The sequence below is a fragment of the Kryptolebias marmoratus genome, linkage group LG21, assembly GCF_001649575.2.
Source record: "Kryptolebias marmoratus isolate JLee-2015 linkage group LG21, ASM164957v2, whole genome shotgun sequence".
Taxonomy (NCBI): domain Eukaryota; kingdom Metazoa; phylum Chordata; class Actinopteri; order Cyprinodontiformes; family Rivulidae; genus Kryptolebias; species Kryptolebias marmoratus.
In genome coordinates this window covers 17581452-17603160 of record NC_051450.1, presented here as the reverse complement: position 1 = coordinate 17603160, position 21709 = coordinate 17581452, and the positions used below count along the sequence as shown (strand labels likewise).

Genomic DNA, 21709 nt, shown 5'->3' with positions numbered 1-21709 from the left:
CTGATCAGGATTTGGATGAAAGCCAGCATTAAATCAGAGTTTTCTTTGCCTCACTCAGCATACAGTAAAAATTACACTTGTTCAAAGTGTGGCTTCAGCTGTGCACTTTGCCAGAGCAGAGATGCCAAGCCAAGAAAGAGAGAGGGAAGAAGAAGAAAAAAAAACTTCTCATCGTTTTCATTGGCAGCTGTTGAACAAATTAAAGCAACGTGACGCAGGAAGGCTTTCTCTCCTCCTCTCCTTGTTGCAGACAAAGCTGGTGCCTTTCCAAAAACCCCTCCTTGGAAGTGATGAACTTTTCAGGTGCTGGATTTGTGGTGGAGGAGAGGATATATCACTCAAGAGAGGTGCAAGGCAGAGACTTTTCTCCTCCGTTTCACTCCTTCTATACGTTTCAGCTCCCACTCTTCCTTCACAGCGATGGAAAAACGGTCAAAGTGAAAGCATAAATCACAATAAACTGTTTGGATATTTCTATTTTCCGGACCAAAATCAATATTTTGGGTAGTACTGCGCAGAAATGCCTGTTGCAGAAGAAAGATATATGCAATTGTTGGAGGCAGGTTCAGTTAGAGGCTTTTCTCATAATTTCACTTAAATTATTCAGACTTTTTTATAATATTACCCATCACATTTGTCCAGAACTTTACGGAATAGTTCAGGTGAATCAAGTTACGAGCAATTCATATCTTACCTGTTGTAGATAGCTCTTTGAATGACCTCAGTTTGGAGAAACAGAGTTTAACTCTGACCTAATTGATGAGCTAATGGCTAGTCTGAGTGAAGCTGAGACTAAAGTGGATCACTGCCATCTTGAAAGGATTGGCTTGGATTACTATGCAAATGTATTTGCTGAGCATAGGCCATGTGCAGAGGCTGCTTTGTTTATTGATTACAATTTTCTCTCAGTTATTAATTATTTCAGCACACAGTCAAAGTTCGATGGCGATTGGATCAGGATACATTGAGACAGATACAGAAGAAAATGAAGATGGCTTCAGTTTTAGTTTCTAGGGTACAAAGTGGGCTGTGATTTAAGTCTATGTGATTTCATCAAAACTAAAGTTGATTTTTTAAATCTCTCTTTTGGAATAATTTTTAGAAAGCTATTGTTTTCTCAACAAAAACTGTTCATGTGGGGATGGGAAAAGCAAACACAGCAGAAGATGTTTTAAAAAGGTTGTTTTTAGAACTATTTGGAATATGGATGGGGCCTTATTTGATAAAGTACATGTAATAAACAAACTGCAATCATTTTTTGAGACTGAAGTTGTTTTAAGGTGGCTGTAATCCACTTTGGTCTTGGGCTGCTTAGACCAATCTTAAAATCATGAATCTGGTCAAGGTGAAAATCAATTTCTCTAAATAGAAGTGGTTCAGGGAGCGATCTGCAACAGTTAAAAAATATTTGAATTATCCCTTTACCTTCTCCTATCATCTGGTATCAATAATCAGGGCTAAGATCCTGGCGTTTGGTTTTAGGTCTTATTTGAATTCCTACAGCACACCTGCTTTGCAGCATTTCACACTACTGTAATCAGCTGGGGCCTTCTCAAGACTAAATAGTGACAAAAGGTCAGCTTCAGTGTGGAAAAGTTGAACTGAACAGAGTACTGTACGTCAAAAGTAAGTCTTTCTCCTTCTTTCTCTCTACCACATGTACAGACACACACTAACTGCACGTTCAGCCTCTCCATGGCCCCAGATGATATTCTCTCAGTCTCAGATGGCTGGTCCTTGTTTGCTCCGTGAACCCAGTGACTCCAGAAGAGGCTGAGGCATTATTATCATATTATCAGACGAGTAATTAGAGCATTATTCGGGGGCACAGGTTTCTCTGAGGAGGCTTGAGTGTGTTTTGAGAAGGCATTCTTTTTCAGAGAGAGCATTTATTTACCTACAACGTGTTGTTCCAAGTTTCCCCCGTGCTTTCCCCCCTCTCCAGAGGCCTCCCAGACTCAGTGCCAGTACAGCGGAGGGAATGAGGTGCAGTGGTGAGCAGAAAGGGAACGCAAGAAAGAAATAAAACACAGGCAGACTAAGCAAGTGTTTCATCAGGTTTCTAGACGGATAAAATATTCACAAACTAAAGTTGTCATAGACTACTTAGCAAAAAGTATCAACAGTATTTTCACAAAACAAAATACGGAGGCCATGGCTAAAAGAAAACATAAATTTTTTGGAGTTTATCACACAACGCTATAAAAGCAGGCAATAATGTAAATGTCTGTGTCTGTGTTTGTGCATCTGTTAGCAAAATATCTAATGAACCACTGAACAGATTTTATTGAAACTTTCAGAAAGTAATCATTGGATGTACATCTACTACTGATTAACATGATCAAGATGGCCACCACACCTAATCAACCAAAGGAAACACAAACACAACAAAAGTTACAACTCAGTCAGTTTTACAGATACTGAGCTGAGAGTCATCCCGACCACATCCTCAGTGCTAACAGCTCACTGTAGAAAAGTTTGGGATGCAATATGGTTTGTGATATGTATTCCTGCGAGAAATACTAGTTTAATTTAAAGATAAAAGCTACCAGTAGTACAACTACTGGTGAATCTACCGGGATCGTTTTTGACCTAGTTCTGAAGTACATACTGGCCTGGATGTTTGAAAAAGTAACCTCATAAAACTTTTTAAAGATAGCTCTGCTTTTAATCTTACTTGCCGAGAAAAATAAATATACAACAAAAATAATGTTGATAATAAAAACTACACACAATACAAATATTCAGAATTAATGAAAATTAAAGGCAAAGCAATAATAAATGCAGTTTGTTGCATAGGAGTATAGACTATGTGCATTTTGTTTTTTGTTTTTTAAAGCACAAAATAACACAATTTACTAATAATTATTGTGGTTATTGCATATGATAATTATCTACCAGCATACATACATATACATACACACACAGTTTTAAGATGGTATCATTTCCAAATGAGGAGGTAAAATGGTTTTATCAGTGCGGAGGAGCTTCCTGGAATGACCTTGAAAGCGGCTGCAGGTTAAGCAGGTAAACCTTATGAGCTACTTTTCCTCACAACTTTTGACTCCCTCCAGTGAGAGCAGAAACAGGAAATTGTGTGAATGAGAGCAGCTCCGTTGGGAATCCCAACCACTCCAACTTCCCGGTGAAGGAGGATGTTGTCATACTTCTGTCTGCAGCGAAAGTACCAGGAGGTGATGCAAAGGCAGACCCGTAAAAAGAATTTTTACCTTTTATTTTTTTTTAACTATAGTTTCCTGGAAGCTTTATGTGAACCACAAGATTGATGCAGATCCAGGAGGCTTCTATAGCAACAGCCTACATGTAGTTTCATTCTGCAGATCTGACAGGTAGAGTGGGCTGATTTGGGCTGAATTAGTCAATTTATTTTTTTGTTTCAGGATTGATTTCAAAGGCAGATAGTAGCAACTGCTGGAAAAGGTTAGACAAATCAGGAAAGACAAGCAGCATAGGGCTCAGGTTGACTTTGAACCTATCTTTGGTAAGATCTTTGCTCAAGAGCACCTCACTTACTCCTCAATTTGTGCTAAAGTGTACTGACCAACTGTTTTTCGTGTTTAATGATTAATGACACAAGAACATTTTGCATTATTTGTCTTATCAAATGCTTAGCAAAAAATGGTTTTCATATTACTGTTATATTATTTAAACTACTTACTACAATAATAAAAAAAAATGTTTTGCAGCCTGCTAAGACTTTTTGAAAGCCAACTATTAAGGCAGTATTAAGGTTGTAAAGCTGAGATGTCCCGTTTTTTTTTTTTCTTTCTTTCTTTCTTTTTGGCAGCGAAGCAAAAAGAACTGGTGACATTTCAACAGTGGTTTACATTGGTAAGAAGCCCAGTCTCCAACATCAGGCTGTCCAAGTTTATTTCTTCCACACACAGCTGTTAAACATTTTATCTGTGAAATATACAGTTACACAGCAAACACTGTATGTTTCACACAGTCTGCTACCTTTACAACAGAGCCTGTTGACAGCAGAAAAAAAAAAAAATTAATGGGTGAGAAAATTTCAACCTGGTGCACCTGCCAAACGTTCAAGAGTGGATTCGTGTTCACACTTTGTTCAAAAGTAATAAGTAAAAGGAATAAACCAATTAATATTTTCTGGTTAAAGTGTTTATTAGCTGTAGCTCAAGTCAAAATTACATTCTTCCTGTGTTTGGATTACATATAAAACGAGATTCTTCTATAGAATCACTGACTTCTAACTATTATACAGGATTTATGATAACATTTGATTAAAATAGAATTTTGAAAGGTGCACAAAATTCCAAAATCAACATTGTATTATTCTATGCTAAAAAATAAATCAATTTAAAAAGGCCTAAGTTTTGATATAGGACTTGTATAAGACGTGTAAAAAGAGCCAAGATAAAAACAAATGTTAAAGCTAAAATGAGCAAAATGGTAGCTAAAAGAAACAGAAAGGTAAAAGCTTAAAATATTAGAAGCCAAAAGGAGCACAAGAGGACAAAAACAGTGCAAGTATATTGGAGTGGATTTCAAAGATAATGTTTCTGAAGGAATTGAAACTAGATTGGTAATTGATATTCAGTCGGAGGCTTTGACTTTACCAGCTGTTCACCCAAAGCTGCTGTTCAGTATTTAAAGAAAAGCACCTTCCTCAAACACAATGCTATTGCAGACTGGATGTTTCTCCTCGTTGTCTAGATACATGTCCGGCTGTTTGACTGCTCACAGGAGAAGACGACTTTTTTTTCCTCCAACAGGAAGGAACCAGACTGTAAAGATAATAAAGGCAAGTTGAAAATGATTTCAAGTATTAATTTTCCTCCATTTGAAGTGGATAATAAATGTCAGACACATTTGAGAAACTTAATGTACCATCAGTTTTGTGCAAGGACCTGGAAAATTGCTTCTGACAATCGTAACAAACGGCACACTGACAGAATATACTCAATTAAACTTCCCTTTTCCTGTGACACAGTTAAAAGCGTGGGAAAAACCTGAAGGATTACTAGGTGTGTGGTAAAGGTGGGGTGTAGAGGGTGGTTATTTTTTTAGGAATAAGTCACTCAGTGTGCATTTCTATTTTTAACATGCTACATTCCTTTGCTCCCAGATATTCTCACCCATCTATAAGACATTTACAGCCATCTTTGATGCCCGAGCCTTGTTGGACTGGACAGAGACGCTGCTGTGGTCACACACAGACGTTTCTCAAGAGGCTCAGATGTCATCTGAGAAAAAAGAAACAGGTAAACATGAAAATGAGCTCAGACTCTTTATGATGTATCTTCATGACAAGAGGTAACAAAAACTATCACCTGGGATTCAGGAGTGAGTGGCTAAAGCCAAAACAACCAACACAGATCTTTATATTTGCATTGAATCTTGGCTACACTTTAGTTTTTGTGGTTTTGGAAGAACTACTTCAGTGTGTGTCTGAATACTGAATGGAATATTTTAGCTAATGGAAAATTATGCTAATTGTTTCTTCATCACTAAGGAAGAGAGACAATTAGCATCATTCTCAGTCACATGGTTCAAAAAAGTGGAATTATCACAACTTTTTCTCAAAGAAAACCAAAACTGACAGTCAACTCTGGAAAGATCACACAGGAGAAGAGTAACGGCTTCTGCTTAGGTAATAGAGCTACAGTTATTCTGATTATAACACCAACATCTTGCAAGAGAGCTAGATGTGTAAGATCACCTTTTTTACTGCTTTAAAACTTTTACGTTTTTCAATCAAAGCACAATGTTTTACATTGCAAGTTTCAAACAGAGTTACATGCAAGAAAAAAAAGAGAATGCCAAGTAATCAAATGTTTTGTGCTCCATTCCATTTATTTAGCTTTTTCTAAACTCTCCTGTTTCCTTTTTCCTCTAGGTCAGGGGTGTCCAATCCCGGTCCTGGACGGCCACTGTCCTGCACACTTTAGATGTTTTTCCTGCTCTTCAGCAGGTCTTCATGTCTGCAGAAGCCTGTTAATCACTCGTTCATTCAAATCAAGTTTTTCACAGCAGAGAAACACTTAAAACATGCAGGACCGTGGCCCTGCAGGAGCAGGATTGAGCAACACTGCTCTAGGTGGAGCTGTGGGCAAGCTCCTCTGGCACTTCCTGGTTCCGACTCACATCCTGTTCCAGCTGTCTCACCTGTGTTCAATTACCTATTTAACTACTGCTATTTCAGATCAACTAAGACCTTCATCTAATCCTGACCTTACCCTTGGTGAGCTATTGGGCACACATTTTTATGGTTTGCTCTAAGTTCAAGTTCCAAGTTGGAAAAATCCACAAAAAAAAGCTTCCTTAAGTTGAAATTTGAACTTGGAAACTTTTAGACTCCTGACTAAACCTGACTTCGTTGGCATTGGAGTTTGAGGTCAGGTTTGGTGAGAAACCTTTGACTTTTCATGTCAGAAATCAAACTTTGTCCATCTTGGAGTTCTAAAATTTTAATTTCCAAGTATAAATGGAGCTTTAGCCATTCGCCAGCGATTAGCTCTGCTTTCTTGATCTTTTTGACTGAAGTTTGACCATAATAGTGACAGATGTATCGTCCAATCACCTGCAAAGTATATTTTTGAAAACCCTTGTAACCATTTGGCACGTCATGTTACATGTCACAGCTAGAGCAAAAATGTGAAAGGTCTTCGAAACTTTATTTAAATTTCTGCCAAAAACAGATTGCTACTTTCATTTCTCCAAACCACAAACTTTTTCCATAGAGCTAAACAAAACCTAACCCTGCAGCGGCTGAAAACAATTACCAAAAATTAGAATGTAAGACAATTTAAACTCATAGTCCACAAAGTAATATAACATTTATGGTTCAAAATGTTATATTTTACCATTTATTCTGTTCTGTTGCTTGTTGTAGCAGGTATGGACACAACCTGACTGAAATGACGTTTTTATTTTTATTTTCTTGCTGCAGACTACTTTGACAAAGGTAGATTTCTTGAGACTGTCTGAAGCCAGGTGGGATGTTGTGATCCTTGCTGGTTGGCAGTGGCAGAGTAGGCCTAGAGGCCGTCTAGACAGGAGATGAGGAGTGAACTGGGCCCTAGCAGAGCGGCTGGTATGAGCAGGTCAGGGCTACTGGTTCTCCTGTTAGAAACAGAGCAAATACATCCACATACATATGTTACAACCATTTGAGCTGGTTTCTTTCAGATTATGTTGGAAAACTTGCATCAGACCTCAACCTGAGATACTCGCATAACTGTTTTCAAACAAAAAGAAATATCAGCTTGCTCCTTTTGGATTTATATTTAAACTATCTCAGCACTAATAAGTGATATGTTCCTTTTTTTAAGTGTTAAGACAAAGCTTGAGTCTCCAAACCTATGAGTGTGATTTAAGACTTGACCTTTGGCTGTTTGGCATCTGGTAAGAGCCTTTGTGTGCCTGGGAAGCACAGGCCATGCCTGCCGCTTGTTGCATTTGCGTCCAGAGTGCAGCGGTGACATCCGGTGAAGTGCACCATTCATCGTTAAAGAATATGCAAGTTGTTTTGTTGGATACTCGGATTATTTTCTCTGTCAGACTTTCTTCCTTGATCTTTTTTGAGCCTATTCAAGCAGCTACCTGCCAGCAAACCCGTGCACCAAAGTACAATAACGAGAGTGATACCATTGTTACACTCCTTGTTGCTCCTTAAGTGATCTACTTAACACATTTTCATATTAAGATGCAGTTCTGTGCTATGCACTGAATTTAATATATTGCATTCAACAATAAAACACTCAAACTTAGAATTATTTTTTGCCAGTTGTATGTGAGGTAATTTAATCCCAGAATGAGTAGAAAAGGTTTATGCACAGTTTTAGATTCACAACACTTGATTTTTGCTCTGTATGCATTGTTATTAACACTTGCTGCCATGAAATTCCATAAATCACTGCGTGGATTTAAATAAAACTGTCAGGACGTAAGCATTTGGTGTAATTCTGCAACGTAATTCAAGCACCAACTGGTTATGTGACGTCTTTGTGTAAAACTTTGGCATGCAAGGTAACAGGATTGCCATATTATTTTTAACAGCACCTGTGAGTGTGAACTGTGGGTTTATCTGTTTGTATTCACATGAAATTAGAACTAAAACTCTGGAAATTTCAACAAAAAGTAAGATTCTCGATCTTTGTATTTGCTTTATTTTGGCTTTTGAGGCTAAAATCAATGTTAAAGTTAAAACACAAACTTCAGATAGTCCAAGAGTCCAGCAGGTTGTCAACTGACAGACCTGTAACACCTGGAAGTAAAAATGTTTTCCCTCCTTTTGATTAGGATTTGTGAGTAATATGATATTAAATGTAAGCTGTTCACATCAGACCGGCCTCTTGCGTATTTCTCTCTTTTATCACTGTGTGAGCCTGGCTCCGTGACGTTGAACGTGTAGTCATAAATCTGTCACTGGCGGGCTCTCGCCAAGGTCACATTAATGATGATATCAGTGTTTATGTTGGAACCACATTATCAGTAAAAGCCCAGGCTTTCTTGAGCTCTGTTGCTCACAAGTGATGGATTTGGAGTTAAAACCAAGGAAAAGTCTCAGAGGGCTTTTGGGAGTCCCCTCTTGTAGCCCCCTGTTTTCGTCATCTCTGCACTTGACTTTCCCCAAGTTGTCCCAGGTGTAGCTCAGACCACTGAATGTTTCCCATCAGCTCAGCCAGAATCCGCTTGATGTTTGTGATGAAGCACAGACTAGTGGGAGATTTAAGTCTGTGTATACACTCTTAGTTTGTTTTATAAAGTTTGATCCAACGATCCTCAGATATTTGGGTCCTGCTGTTTTTGTGAGAGTTAAACCGAGTAACATCCTTTAAACAAACAAAAAAAAAAAGTTATGGTGGATTTTATCTGGTTTATGACAAACAATGTCCAATTTATTGAACAAACTCTGAGAGGCTATACATTCCACACATCGCTTACACCATGACAGAGAAACTTTAGTTAATGGTCAGTCTGAACCATCAAACATGGAAGAAATTTAAACAACCGACAAGAACCAGGAAGTTGAAGCCGGAGTGAAGCTTCCATGTTGCCTGGTTTCAATACAGGTTTTAAGTCCCACTCATATATGAATGAAACACACACACACATCTGAATTTCTTGTTTTAAGGTGCTGAATACAGTTGATTCACGTAGTTCTCACTTTGCTGCTGTATGTTCAAATATCTTTACTTTTCTAATACATTTGGCTGTAATTAGTTAATTCGTGCTTAAAAGAAAGGAGGAGTAAGCATCTGATTCCAAAAATACAACATAGCTGTGCCCATAAAATGGGCTTTTTATGATATGTGAGGTTCAGTGTTATCATAGAAAGGTTTGAATGGGCCCAAGTCCAATACCATGTATTACATGGTTATTTACAAAGAATTATCTAGTTATTTACAAGAGCAAATAGCAACAGCAGCTATCTGCAGTACTTCAAGTGCATCCTGAAGTTATATTTCTACTGGAATTTATGAAAAGTTCGAGTTATGTTTTACTTTCTCATAAATCTAAAATAATCAACAACCCATTCTCATTTCTCATGTTTGTTGGTATTTGTTCCACTTTCAGTTTGCTGCTGTCTGCATGAATATGAACTACAGCAAAATATGCTCGATGTCTCCCTGAACTCTGTGTCAACTTCTCATATTAACAAGTTCTGCCAAACACTCACTCAGAAGCTGACATCATTCAGGGAAAGTTTTGTAATTCGGCTCTTTTTGAATCTTTCCACCTAATAATCTTTGTCTTGGTTGCCAAGTAACCTCTGATCTGTCTGGTGTAAATCTGCAGGTGTGTGTTAGGTTGTTTTGAATTTTTGTGGTGTTTTTCTTTTTGCATCAGAATGGGTTTGGACTTTTCTGTGCAGCCTTGCGGCTTTCCCCGTCCACTCCTGGTTCCGACAATAATCCCGTCTGCCAAACAGTTTCACACTCTTGATCTTAATTTACCAAAAACATCTGGATCATTCCAGTTTACCCACAAGGATGCATGTGTAGAGATTATTGATTCTGGAAAAACACTTTATGTTCCCACTATTTACCATGATATTCTCATGTTTTTTTTCTGCTGTTTCAGAAGACATCCAAAGTTCATCCTGTCAGAAAAGGGAAAACATCCTAATAAGTACTGTGAGGATCATCCAGAGGTAATCATTATTTTTAACGCCATTATTTTATAACCAAAGGCTGCTCCCATTTTTTAGCCTTCCTCCTGACCTAAGCAGCATGTTCTTTTTGTGTGGCTATCAATTTTTTTTTAACCTTTTATGAGCATTTGCATTTATCACAAATAGTAAAACAAAAATTGCAAAAAAAAAAAAGAAAAAAAAAGCTACTGTGGATGTTTAAGGGTGGATCCTCGCTCTGAAAACACTCTGTGAGTCTATCCTCCCTAAGCTGTGTTGCTTACTGTGACAGAAATTGCTTGTTATCAACCAGGAAATTTGTCTGGGTCTTGGTAGGCCCCGGACCGGTCAGCCTCGGGCCAAAACAAATCCAACCAGCTGCTCGATTTCTGCTCTGCTTCATTCAGCAGTGACTGTGAGCAATGGATCCCAGCCTCCCAAAAGAAAAAGCCCGTGCACATTTCCTGTCCCCATGTTTCCTGATGAGTAACAAAGTGCTGTAGGGACTCATCGAGAAACAAAAAGGGGCTCTTTTTCCCAGAAGCTGCAAATGATCAGAATTAATGCAAATTCTTTTTTTTTTTTTTTTGGTTTTAAACGGCTGAGCGCCAGCTAAAGATGTACGAGTCAAACTGAGGCTGCCAGAGGGATCAATGTGGAGCAAATCTGAGCTGCAGATCCAATGAAAAGGCAGTTAATTGTGTGAGTGCTGAGCTTTCACACTGTTTACTTGTTTATAGTTTCTTCTATATGTTTGAATTGTAGTAACTTCAGCATACATTCAGCTGTTTTAGTCATTCAGGTATCAAACCGTCAGCTCATTCAGGACATTACTGCTATGAATTTTGGATTCTGAAAAATTTATACTCTGAAATATTGAACTTTATTCATATTTTTTTCTCAATTAAATGAATAGAGAGCTCTTCAAATCCTCTTTCTAGCTTTAAGCTGCTGATCTGCGAATTTTAGCTTTTAGTTTCTGTTCTGATAAGTTTATAATTTAGTGACTTTTTTTAGCTTTAAACTACTGCTTTGTTCATTTTAGCTACTGTTTTGCTGGTCTTAGGTTTTCACTTTTGGTTTTCTAATTTTAGTGTTTCTTCTGATCATTTAAACTTCAATGATTCAGTTTCTGCTTCTTCAACAGTTTCCTGCAGTCATTCAGCGTTCAAGCTGCAGGTTCTCTAGTTTAAAGCCACTTTTGGCTTTTTTTTTGGCTTTTCTAAATCCAACTGTGTCCGTCATAAAAGCTCATAGTTGTCCAAAAATGACAAAAGAGAAACATTAAAAAAAATCCCTATGGTAATTTTACTGACTGATTTTCCAAAAACCACCAGGCTGAACCAAAATATACAAAAATTATATTTAAAAAAAATGCCACAAATGCTATTATTAAACTCTATAACCTGACTGGCAGCAGGACTCTTTCTCTTTGAACCTTACTCTGTGCTGCCATTTAAGAAGCACACATGATATTTGAATCATTAGCATTTCTTGTGCTCCTGGGAGTTGGTTAGTATAAAAGTATATTGTGTATATGTCTGCCATCTGTCCTGCTGGAACTTCCTTCTCACTTTGTGGGATTCTGTGTCCACAACCTCCTCAGTATTTCAAGCTTCCTCGCCTGCAGCTCCATCAAACATCCCATTCTGACAACACAGACGTAATTCATGGCTCCCAGTGCACTGACCCCTACATCGCCTACCTGGCTCCTTGCACTGTTAAAAAACTGACCATTTCCTGGCTTTACTGGATTTCTCAGAGTATAACTTACAGAGGTTTTCATCTAGGTTGCTGCTACAACTTTGGTGGTAAAAACCTTTTGTTTCATTCATCTGCTCATTACATCCAAAGACCCATTCAAGAGCACAATTCATTGCTGCATAATGATTAACAACTTGTATGGTACTATATATATATATATATATATATATATATATATATATATATAAGAAAATATTACAGTAACTCTAAAGCATTTGTAATCACAAAATACAGAATAAGAATGTGCAACATCAGAAAGTGACTAAAAAAAATCCCATCATGGAATATTTTACTGAACTTTTGATGGATTACATTCAGAAGAGTATCTTTGTAAGGTTGTTCTCAGCACTGTTTTAATGACAAACCTTTCTCTGCCCTTTGACCCCTGCAGCTCAGTCCCCAGACACACAGTAGCAGAATGATTCCAGATGGAGGAAGGAAGTCTGTGGTTGGAAAAGCACCGCCGTTAGAGCATCATCACATTTTCATGTTTCATCCAACACAGACCCAATCCCATGCAGACTAGTCATCGTTTTTTTGGTTTTTTTTTTAGTATTTTGTGATATCTTCCAACTGCAGCGTGAGAAAAACACAAATTATCCACGACAGCGCCAGGTGGTGTATGTTAAAGAGCCATTTTACTCTTTACGCTTCGTAGCTTCAGCAGAAGCGATTTCGATCAACATGCGATGCTTTTGTGTTCCAGGAAGTGTACCGAGTTCACGCTATCAATGACTTCTTAACCAGTTGCATTTTCGTAGCGCCGATCGTGCTGTCTGTGAATTTCCTTCCAAATCCATCCAAGTGAGCAAATGCTAATGGTAGAAGCAGAGCTATCAGAAAGAAAAACAGGTGCTCTCTCTCAAATGCGTTCTGTTCACATGTCAGGATTCGCTTCAGCCTCCATAATTGCAAAGAAAGACATTTTCGAAAAACGTTTCAGTCACTATATAAAAACAAAAAATAGTTTTAGTGGTTCTCATTCAAAGCGAATGTGTGTCCATGATTGGCTGGAAAAATCACCGGGAAAAGCTTGTCTGTCTTGGCCTGAAAGTCTGGCGGTGTCAGCTGCTGTGAGGCTGCATGTGCTTAACAAATTATGTAATATTATTTTTTTCCTAAAAATCTACAATAAGCTCATTTGACAGTTTGTTTTTTTGCCTTTCTTAAGAGATTTTCTTGGACTACTGTTTGACTGTGAGTTACTAACATTTCTGTCAATAAGATACCATCTCCTTTAGCTTTAGAGTTAGCTTGTCTGGATGTTTAAGACCCTCAAAACATACAACTGCTGATTTTGCAGTTTGGTGAAAATTTGATCAGAACTGGATGATGATCACTCTTTTTATGCTTCATGAAGTGCCATGAGGCTGTGTTGCAATTATGAAGATAGGAGAGAAATACTTACAAGAAAGTTAGTACTGGGTATTATTATTTAGTTCTGTAAATGTGGTAAAAAATCTTAAAAGTTCAGTTTTATATATACCGTCCAGCTATACGTAAATATTTGAATTTAGTATTCAGTTGGATCCAAGTGGCATCGAGGTGAGATTCAGCAGGCTGCTTTTCTCTGTTTTAATTGGAAGACTTAGAGCTCCATATTTGTTTTCAATTCGCTCCAGATGGCAGACACTGGAGAGCCTTTACACCCAGAACCACTGGAAGTGAAATGAATCGTTCAGCCAAGGTTTCTTTACTTTGCATTCACCCCATAACCCAGGCTTTTCCAGGCACTGAAGAGTGCTTTAGGACGGAGAAGGGTGAGAGTTTTCTTTGATAAAGTAAAATTGGTGCAAACAATATATTTTTTAATTTAATTTTATTTTATTTATTTAATAGTTTACTAGATTTTTTACTGGGAGACGGAGGATCTGTCCTGGTCTCATACGTCTGTGTAGAATAAACATTTGAATAAAATCACCAGCTGCTGAAACACAAGAAACCACTGTAATGACACTGTTCAAAGGCACAGTTTGCTTAGCTTTAATACCTTTTGGCACACGAACAGCAGCCTAGCTCTAATGAAATTAAAATAAACAATAAAACTGACCCCCTGAAAGGAAACGCTGCATTTTTACAAACAACATTTTCAACAACCAACAAACAAACTGGTGTTTGGAGATGAAGAACTGATTCCACTGCAATGACTGGCTTTCTATACTTGAAAATAAAAAATACCAAAAATATTTCAATAATAAAAAAAGAAATCTCAATCAGAAACTTTGCAATTTGTCTAGCAAACCTATGACACTCCAAACAGCAAACGTTTGTTTTATATTTGCGCGTTATCAGTTAAAAACTGTGCAGTGTATTATATTATTAATCTTGTAATGAAAGACAATTGTTTAACTTTTCAATAAAGCTAGCTGTTTCTGTTATGCTAAGCTAATGGTGCTGGTGTTTGACCAGGAGCCACACAGGAAGGATTTTTGTGGACAACCAAATGCTTTTCATTGTTTCAGCCTTGCATCTCATGGAAACAGCCTTTTTAGAGCCTCAGATTGTTTTTTGTTTATTTTTTAAACGGTTTCCAGAGTGTCAAAAATCATGAAATGCCACACTTGTGTTTTCATGTAAACAATTAAAATAAAACCTTTTGAGAACAATTACATCATAGCCTCACCTGTAATCTAAAATACAACCCAAGGATGTCCTCTTCTTCTTCTTCTTCTTGTATTTACATTTCATACCCAGGGTGCAATCCCTGTGCGCATCCCATTTTTCCGAGTAGGCTTGTTTTTGAGCATTTTGAGACATTTTTAGTGTTTCTGTGTGGATGAAGACACTTCTAGAAACGGCCCCATGTTTACAAGGATATTTTAAAAGCAACAAAAAAGATGTGTTTCAGTGTGGACAAGTAAATATAATCCACAGGCTCTCATGTTACGAGAATAACAACCCCTTTTTTTAAAGTTACAAACTCTTTGAATGCTATTGTACTCAGTTTGTGGTAAGGTTGGTGCTTTATCATGTTTATTTTGGGTTTATATTTTTTATGGGACCTAATATTTTCTCCCAGTGAAACTAAAGTCAAAGCCAGCTTGTATAGCTGTCAGCATCAGTCAAAGACTCAAGGTAACAATTCAGCACTGAAACCAATGGGCATCCTTCCAGTACGTCAAACCGAGAGTTGTTGGTTCATCTCTCCTCAGCATGTGCCGTGTCAGTGACGCGACCCATGTCATCAAGAACAGGCTAAGGAAACACAATCCTGGAACTCGACCATATGTGGAGGAAAAGCAGTGGGTGGTAGTGACGTAAAAGAAACTCAAAGAACATACTATTAGGACCCCCAGAACAACATTCCCCTCTTCGGTGTTCTCCGCCTCACATCACAGCCCTGCAGGATGGTTGTATCAGCCAGTTTTTAAGAAAAATGCATAAGTATCACTAAACAGCAATCAAAGACAGCTTAAAACACTTGGTCAAAAATCCTAGTTTCCAAGAAATATATCCTTTTTTGGCAACTTTGTTCCAGCTATGCTCGTCATTACATTCTACGTCTGCTTTAGGGAAATGACGTTAAAAAAAAAAAAATAAACAATGATTTTGATGGGGTAATAAAACGGTTCACCTCAGTTCTCTGTCACTTCCAGCTGAGCGCGTCACAGAGTTTCACCAGTCGATGGGAAAACGTTGTGTATAATCTTGAGCAGTCTTTGCTTTCGGTCATGTGACATGCTGGGAAATGGACGCAGAAAGTGTTAACGGTAACATCAGTTAGAGTTTCTAGTAAATAGGCTTTTATTGAACCCACGTGTGTCCATAACTGTTTTTTTTTTTCCCAAATCTGGGAGATTTATGTAGCTGATGTAACTTTGTTTTTACAGAGCCATTAGAGAAGTGATGTAGCCTGGCACAAAGACTGGTGTAGTGAAATGCTTTCAGTTCAGGGAAGTACACACACACACACATGCTGCACAGAGAGAGAGAGATTATTAAAAAGGCCTGAGGGATTTGTTGGCACAACCGCCTCCAGCAGACAGTGAGAAAAATGACATGGCATGTAGATAAGTGTATTTGCGTGTGTGTGTGTTCCCGTAATGGTGCTTTCATGTACTGACTTTGTGCACGTTGTTCTGTTTTGTTTGCATAAACTGATACATGTGTGTTTGTTACAACATACAGAGCCAAAAAGTATTAATGTCATGAGTAACCTTCTGTCTCAACTGACCAAACATGCTCATGAATTTCCTACATTACATCAATAAATAAACATCCACTACATCTGACACAATTTCTGCAAAGAAAAACCTTTTTAAGTCTGCTCCTTTCAGCAGCCAGTTATCTGTATTTGTGATTCCTCAACTTGCAGAAGGAGGCTGTCATCATCTTGCATATTAACTCGACTAGTTTACCTTCAATCATTGTTCCATCATAGTTTGCTCCCTGGTTCTTGTTCCACATTCATTTTTTTTGTCCCACTTGTTAACTTTAACTTAAAGTTTTCAGTTTTTACTTTTTTGTCATAAATACATGCATGCATCGCCAGGAACTTCCTCTTTCTTAACCTCTCATAAAATTTATTTTTAAAATCTTGTGGGCTTTTTCTAGATTTCTTCTTGAACTTTTATTTTATATTCCTATATTATTGGGTCACATAAGCCATCTTTTATTTCTCAGTATTATTTAAAGGAGTCAGACTTTTTGCATGACACTTAGTTCTCCAAGGCTTTTTAAAGCCTTTTGACCTTTTTCTTTGAACACATTTTAGTAATTTATAGTACAGCTCATGGACCTGTTTTTGTTAAGTCATTTAACATTAACCTATGAGTCATGCAAGCAGGGAAAAAGCACCTACTGTAACCCAAGGATGTTAGAAATGGATGATGGAAATCATCGCACCTATTTTCTGTGTTTCATGTGGTGCAAAAAGAAATGACTGGCTCAAGACCTTTGCACTAAGAGGTGTTACCCCCTTTGTGCGGAAGTAGGTGCAGCTAAACGTCTGTAGTGATGCTGGATCATCCTAAAATATCCCGTGGACACGTACTAAGATTTGTAAAAGAAAACCACCGTGTGGCATGCTGCCAAATTGGCTGAGCAGATGTCTTATAAAGAGCTGCTGAATGTCGTCAGCGAAACGGGTGAGGCTTGAAGTCCTGACATGTGACCCATCGCTCCACGTCATCCTCCTGTCTCCGACTACCATCTGTCTGTCTTTTTATGGAAAGCCACAGAAGTCCCCCCAAAAAAAACTTGACAAGGTAAACTGCCAACGTTAACTGGCATGTACGTGTCCACTGAACGTTTGTCACGTCACAGCCACAAATTTCAAAGTATGTTACTGGGATTTTAGGTGATAGACCAACAATTTTCAATATTTTTTGCAAATATAAATCTGAAAACTACAAGGTGCATTTGTATTCAATCCCCTTTACTTTAATACTGCTAACTAAAACCCAGTTTTAATTAGTTCAATTAATTGCCTTCAGAAGTCACCTAATTAGTAAATAATGATGTGTCTGTTGTGTTCCTTGGTCTTCATGATGTTGTTTGATTACTACTGAGATTAAACAGGTGGACCTAATTACTAACTAGGTGACTTTTGGTTGCACAGAATTGTATAGAGTAGCAGGTTGTTGTAGTAGTACTGCTAAGTAATCTGTTCACTGTCTGCACACTTGGGTTGGATGGAAATAAAATTATCCAGCTCAATAAAACTTAAAATGAAAATATATGTTACCCACATTATCCAAGGTTAATGGCCTGATACACAATTCCTCCTTTACCTCATTTTACCCAGGCTGCTTTGACTTTTTTCATACAGTTATAAATTTCTCCTGTTTGCCAAAAAGAAAAAAGATCTTGGCTGTGAGGCTGTTTCCTTTTATGCAAAGTGTGTTAAGGTTTTTATTGATTCAGATGATGGCGAAATGTGTTTGGATTTTTCTTTCACCTCTGGTTTTGTTGGTCACAGCTGTCCCCTGGGTGAGCTGCAGGACACGCAGGACCTGCGGTGTCTTCTGGCTCGTGGGACAGCGGCCGCAGCTTTGGTTGCTTGTCTGGATTGGACGAGGTACAGACAGAGTGTGGCAGGGCTGCGACAAACAGTGGTCAAACACCGTAACTGTCTGCAAGACTGAAGTCGAGGGGAACCTTTTATGATTTTTTTTTTCTTTTCTTGCTGCGACTGAGAGCATATATTTGGGCATCTGTCTTCTTGCCCTTTACGTCACACAGGGTTTATATTTGAGGGGCTATTTTTGACAGGTTTAAATTATGACTTATGACAAGATTTTACAAAAAAAAAAAGAATTTTTATCATTTATAACTGTGGAGCAGATACGACTTAAGGGTCTAGAATTCCACATCAAATTTTAGCTCAGTATCTGTAGAATTGGCTGAGTTAGACTTATTTTTGTCTAAGTTTGCTTAGCTGTGGTGTCCATTTTGAATGCAGTTGACTCTAAAAGTTCATCAGTTGTAGATGTACGTCCAATGATTACTTTCTGTGAGTTCCATTGAAATCTGTGCCCTGCCTCATGAGATATTTTGCTAACACATCCACACACACAGACATGGGCAAAAACATTATTGTCTTTGGCGGCAGGTGATAATAAATAAGTGAGTATTTGAGGGTAATAGAGAGATCAAATAGATTGTTTTGTATGCTAAACTTCCAGACTCAGTACTTTAAGTTCCTCCTCTAAAAAATTACTTAAGTCAGGGATTGGCAAGTGTTATTTGTGTGCAAAGGGTCATGAAAGATGCATGCAAAGATGTCAATGGGAGTACCTTGCAGGACGCAACAAACAAAGAAAATGTTCGTTTCGATTGTTTGGTCATAATTTGTAAGTCTTTTTCCAAGAGCTATAACTTCCTGATTGAAAAATCTAAATAGTTGAGGGGGTGCGAAAGGATTCCTCTCCACTTGTCTGGTGTTAATGGGTTCAGACTACTCGAAGAAAACAGACCTCTAATCCTCCATGGATACGGTCGTGTCAATAAAACCTTCTGCCATTTAATCCCTCCCTTTGTAGCAATGAAATACAGCAGAGATCCACGGCCAAACAAGAAACTTTAAAGCCCGTTTTATTTTCAGTTGAGGCAGCATTTTTATGTCTCTCTCTCTTAGTGAACAGAAATAAAAGGGGCTTTAAATAAACAAACCAAAAAAAAAGAGTTTTTGTTTCTGGTTGAGAAGCCATTACTTTGCACTTTTCCTGTTTGTTCATTTGTTCTCTCTGGAGCAGCGTCTCCTATCCAGAACAGAAAGTGCTCGCTATAATTCAGCGACGAAGCTTGGTAAAAAAGCCGTTATGAATATGGCTCACATTGCAGTCTTCATTTCCTTTGAAATGTTTTGTTTCCTCCTCAATCCTCTCCACCTATGAGCCTCACCTCTCGGACGTTTGTAAAAACCGACAGATCTTAAATTTTTATGCGATCTGCTGGATGGGAATACTTCTCTGTCTGTGAGCCAAGTCCACTAAAAAGTAATCAGTGTTAATGATAAACAGTGAAATATAAGCTCCCCTTGGTTGTGTTTGAATTGTGTGTGGCTCGGCGGATTGTTCCTTTAGAAACAAGTGTTTCTCATTATGGCGAGTATTGTGTTTGGCAGGGAGGCTGCAGAAATGCTGCCAATGCATAATCTGCTTTCCATGGCCGGCTTAGAACACCATATATAGTTTCACCTGTTATCCCACTCACTTCTTAGAGATAATCCACTCACGTTTTCCTGCCTTTGGTGAATTTGTACAAATATGTTCAGGCTGATGTCATGTGAAGCAGAGTTTTGCATGCGTTTGTGAGTAATTTCATTCGGCTGCTGATGTGCTTTTAAAGGGCACGTTTAAGACCTGAAGCTTTTCAGCGTTTTTTTGGTTTGTCTCCAGCGGGACGAGCCAAATTCAAAACTAAGAAACGAAAGCAATGACTTCTAAAGCCTAAAACTTTCTAATGAGATTGAAATAGAGCAAAGACAAAATATGAAATACTGAAACTGAGTTGTTTTTTTAATACTGTTGCTTATGATTAATTTGATGTGCTCATTATGCGTTCAGGGTTATAAAAAATGGAAAAGGTTATAGTAAAAAAAAGAGTTATCACTTCCTAATAAAAGCCCCTTTTAAAGGGATTTATTAAAGGGTTATTCAAGAGTTTGTAAACACATTATAAGGCATTAACAAGGATTTATAAAACAGTTGTAAAACATTGCTTATACATTGAAACAAATAGTCTGAGCTTACATGCAGGTAATTTACTGACAAATGTTTGATGTTTAAAATCTAAACTAGGAAGAAAAATAATAAAAGAATGACGCTTGATTGTTGGCCAAATAGTGTAACCTAGAGTAACCTATTTATACACATTAATAAATTTAATTAGATTAGTAATTAGATTCTAATATCTTTTCATAAGACCATATTTGTAATAATCATAATGTTAGGATGTGGAACTATGTCATATTTTCAGAAGTGTTGTGCACAAATGCTGCCTACCTTTTTATTACGCATAGACAAGTAAAAATAAAATAAATCCCAGGGAAGGAATCTGTCAGAGGACCCTCAGCATCCTTTAACAGGCTGCACTTGTCTTTGGAAATCACAGATGTTGTGATGCTGAATAAACTGTAGAGGATTTCAAGCAACACATGTTTTACAAACTGCAGTGTTTAGAGGAAAATATTGCTTATATCAGCAAGACAATGCAAAACTACAATCTGGATTTAATAAAACAGCATGGCTCTGTTGAAAAAAAAGTCTGGCTGCTGATTGGACCTGAGTATTTTTAGCATAAAACGTGTTCTCATGGTGTTGAAACGTCTTCAGCATCTTTCTGCTGCTGGTAAAGTCTGCCTTAAAAAAACTGCATGTTGGTTTGTAACAGAGATGTGGAATTTGTGACACGCCACTGAGAGTCCTCCAGCTTTGACCCAACTCTGTAAATAAAACGTGTCTTTGAAGAGAAGTGTGCGTTTAAAGATCTGCGTCTCCGCTTCAAACGGCCGCGCCGTCAAAGTCGACCTGAACGAGGCCACGAACAGAACCGTCAGGGAGAAAATAGGAAAGCAGTTGTTTTCAGAGCTACTCATAGTTAGGCAGAATTCCCTCCCAGAAAAGCAGAAACATTTGAGCAAATAACAAAAGCCAGCCTGTAACATGTGTTTGGTTATTTCTCCCAGCAGGTCAGCGAGGACGAGCTGCTCGTGGGGCTCCAACTGCGGCGCTCAGCTGATTTTGATCAAATTCAGATCCTGACTTCTGTTTAAACTGCTGTAAGAAAACCGTCCTGTGTTCGAGAAAATCAACAGAACAGAAGAAGACAATTAAAAGTGACTTTCAAATGAAATGATAATATCATGCGTAAAGGAGAAAATGCCAGAGAACCATGAAGCAGCAGAACAGAGTGTGTGCGTTGGTTCAGACCTAAATAAACTATAACAGGAAGGAAATGCTGCTTGTGACAAATAAAAAAGCATCAGTTTAGCCATTTTTGTTTATGTCAATCTTACAATCTGTATCAGATAGACCACATTGGGTTTAAACCTTTTACTTCAAGGATTCTAAGAATAAAAGCTTGATGTTTTAGCTAAGCAGGAATTTTACTGGCGCTGTTTAAAACACAAGTTTGTGTGATTTAATAATGTTTTTTTTTTCCTGTAATCCTGCCTGCAATAATAATTTCTGCTTTGTTTTTTGTCCCTGCAGTAATAAGTCTATTCCAAATGCTCGGGCACCTTAGAGCCACCAAAGCAGATTTACTACTTGTTGTTAGAGCTATAAGAAGCAGAACACTAGCGAATAGCTAAAAGAAGCAAAAATGCTAGCTAAAAGCAGCAAAAGGCCAGCTAAAAGTAGCAATATGATAAAAGCTAAA

At 37.9% G+C, this 21709-nt stretch overlaps 1 long non-coding RNA gene across 1 annotated transcript; it reads left to right on the top strand.

The window, feature by feature from the left end:
* Positions 1-6106: 6106 nt before the first annotated feature.
* On the top strand, positions 6107-14482 carry LOC112450213. The gene is made up of 3 exons (XR_003038755.1): positions 6107-6226; positions 10072-10141; positions 12276-14482. It is a non-coding gene; the product is annotated as an uncharacterized LOC112450213 (long non-coding RNA).
* The last annotated feature ends 7227 nt before the right edge of the window (positions 14483-21709 follow it).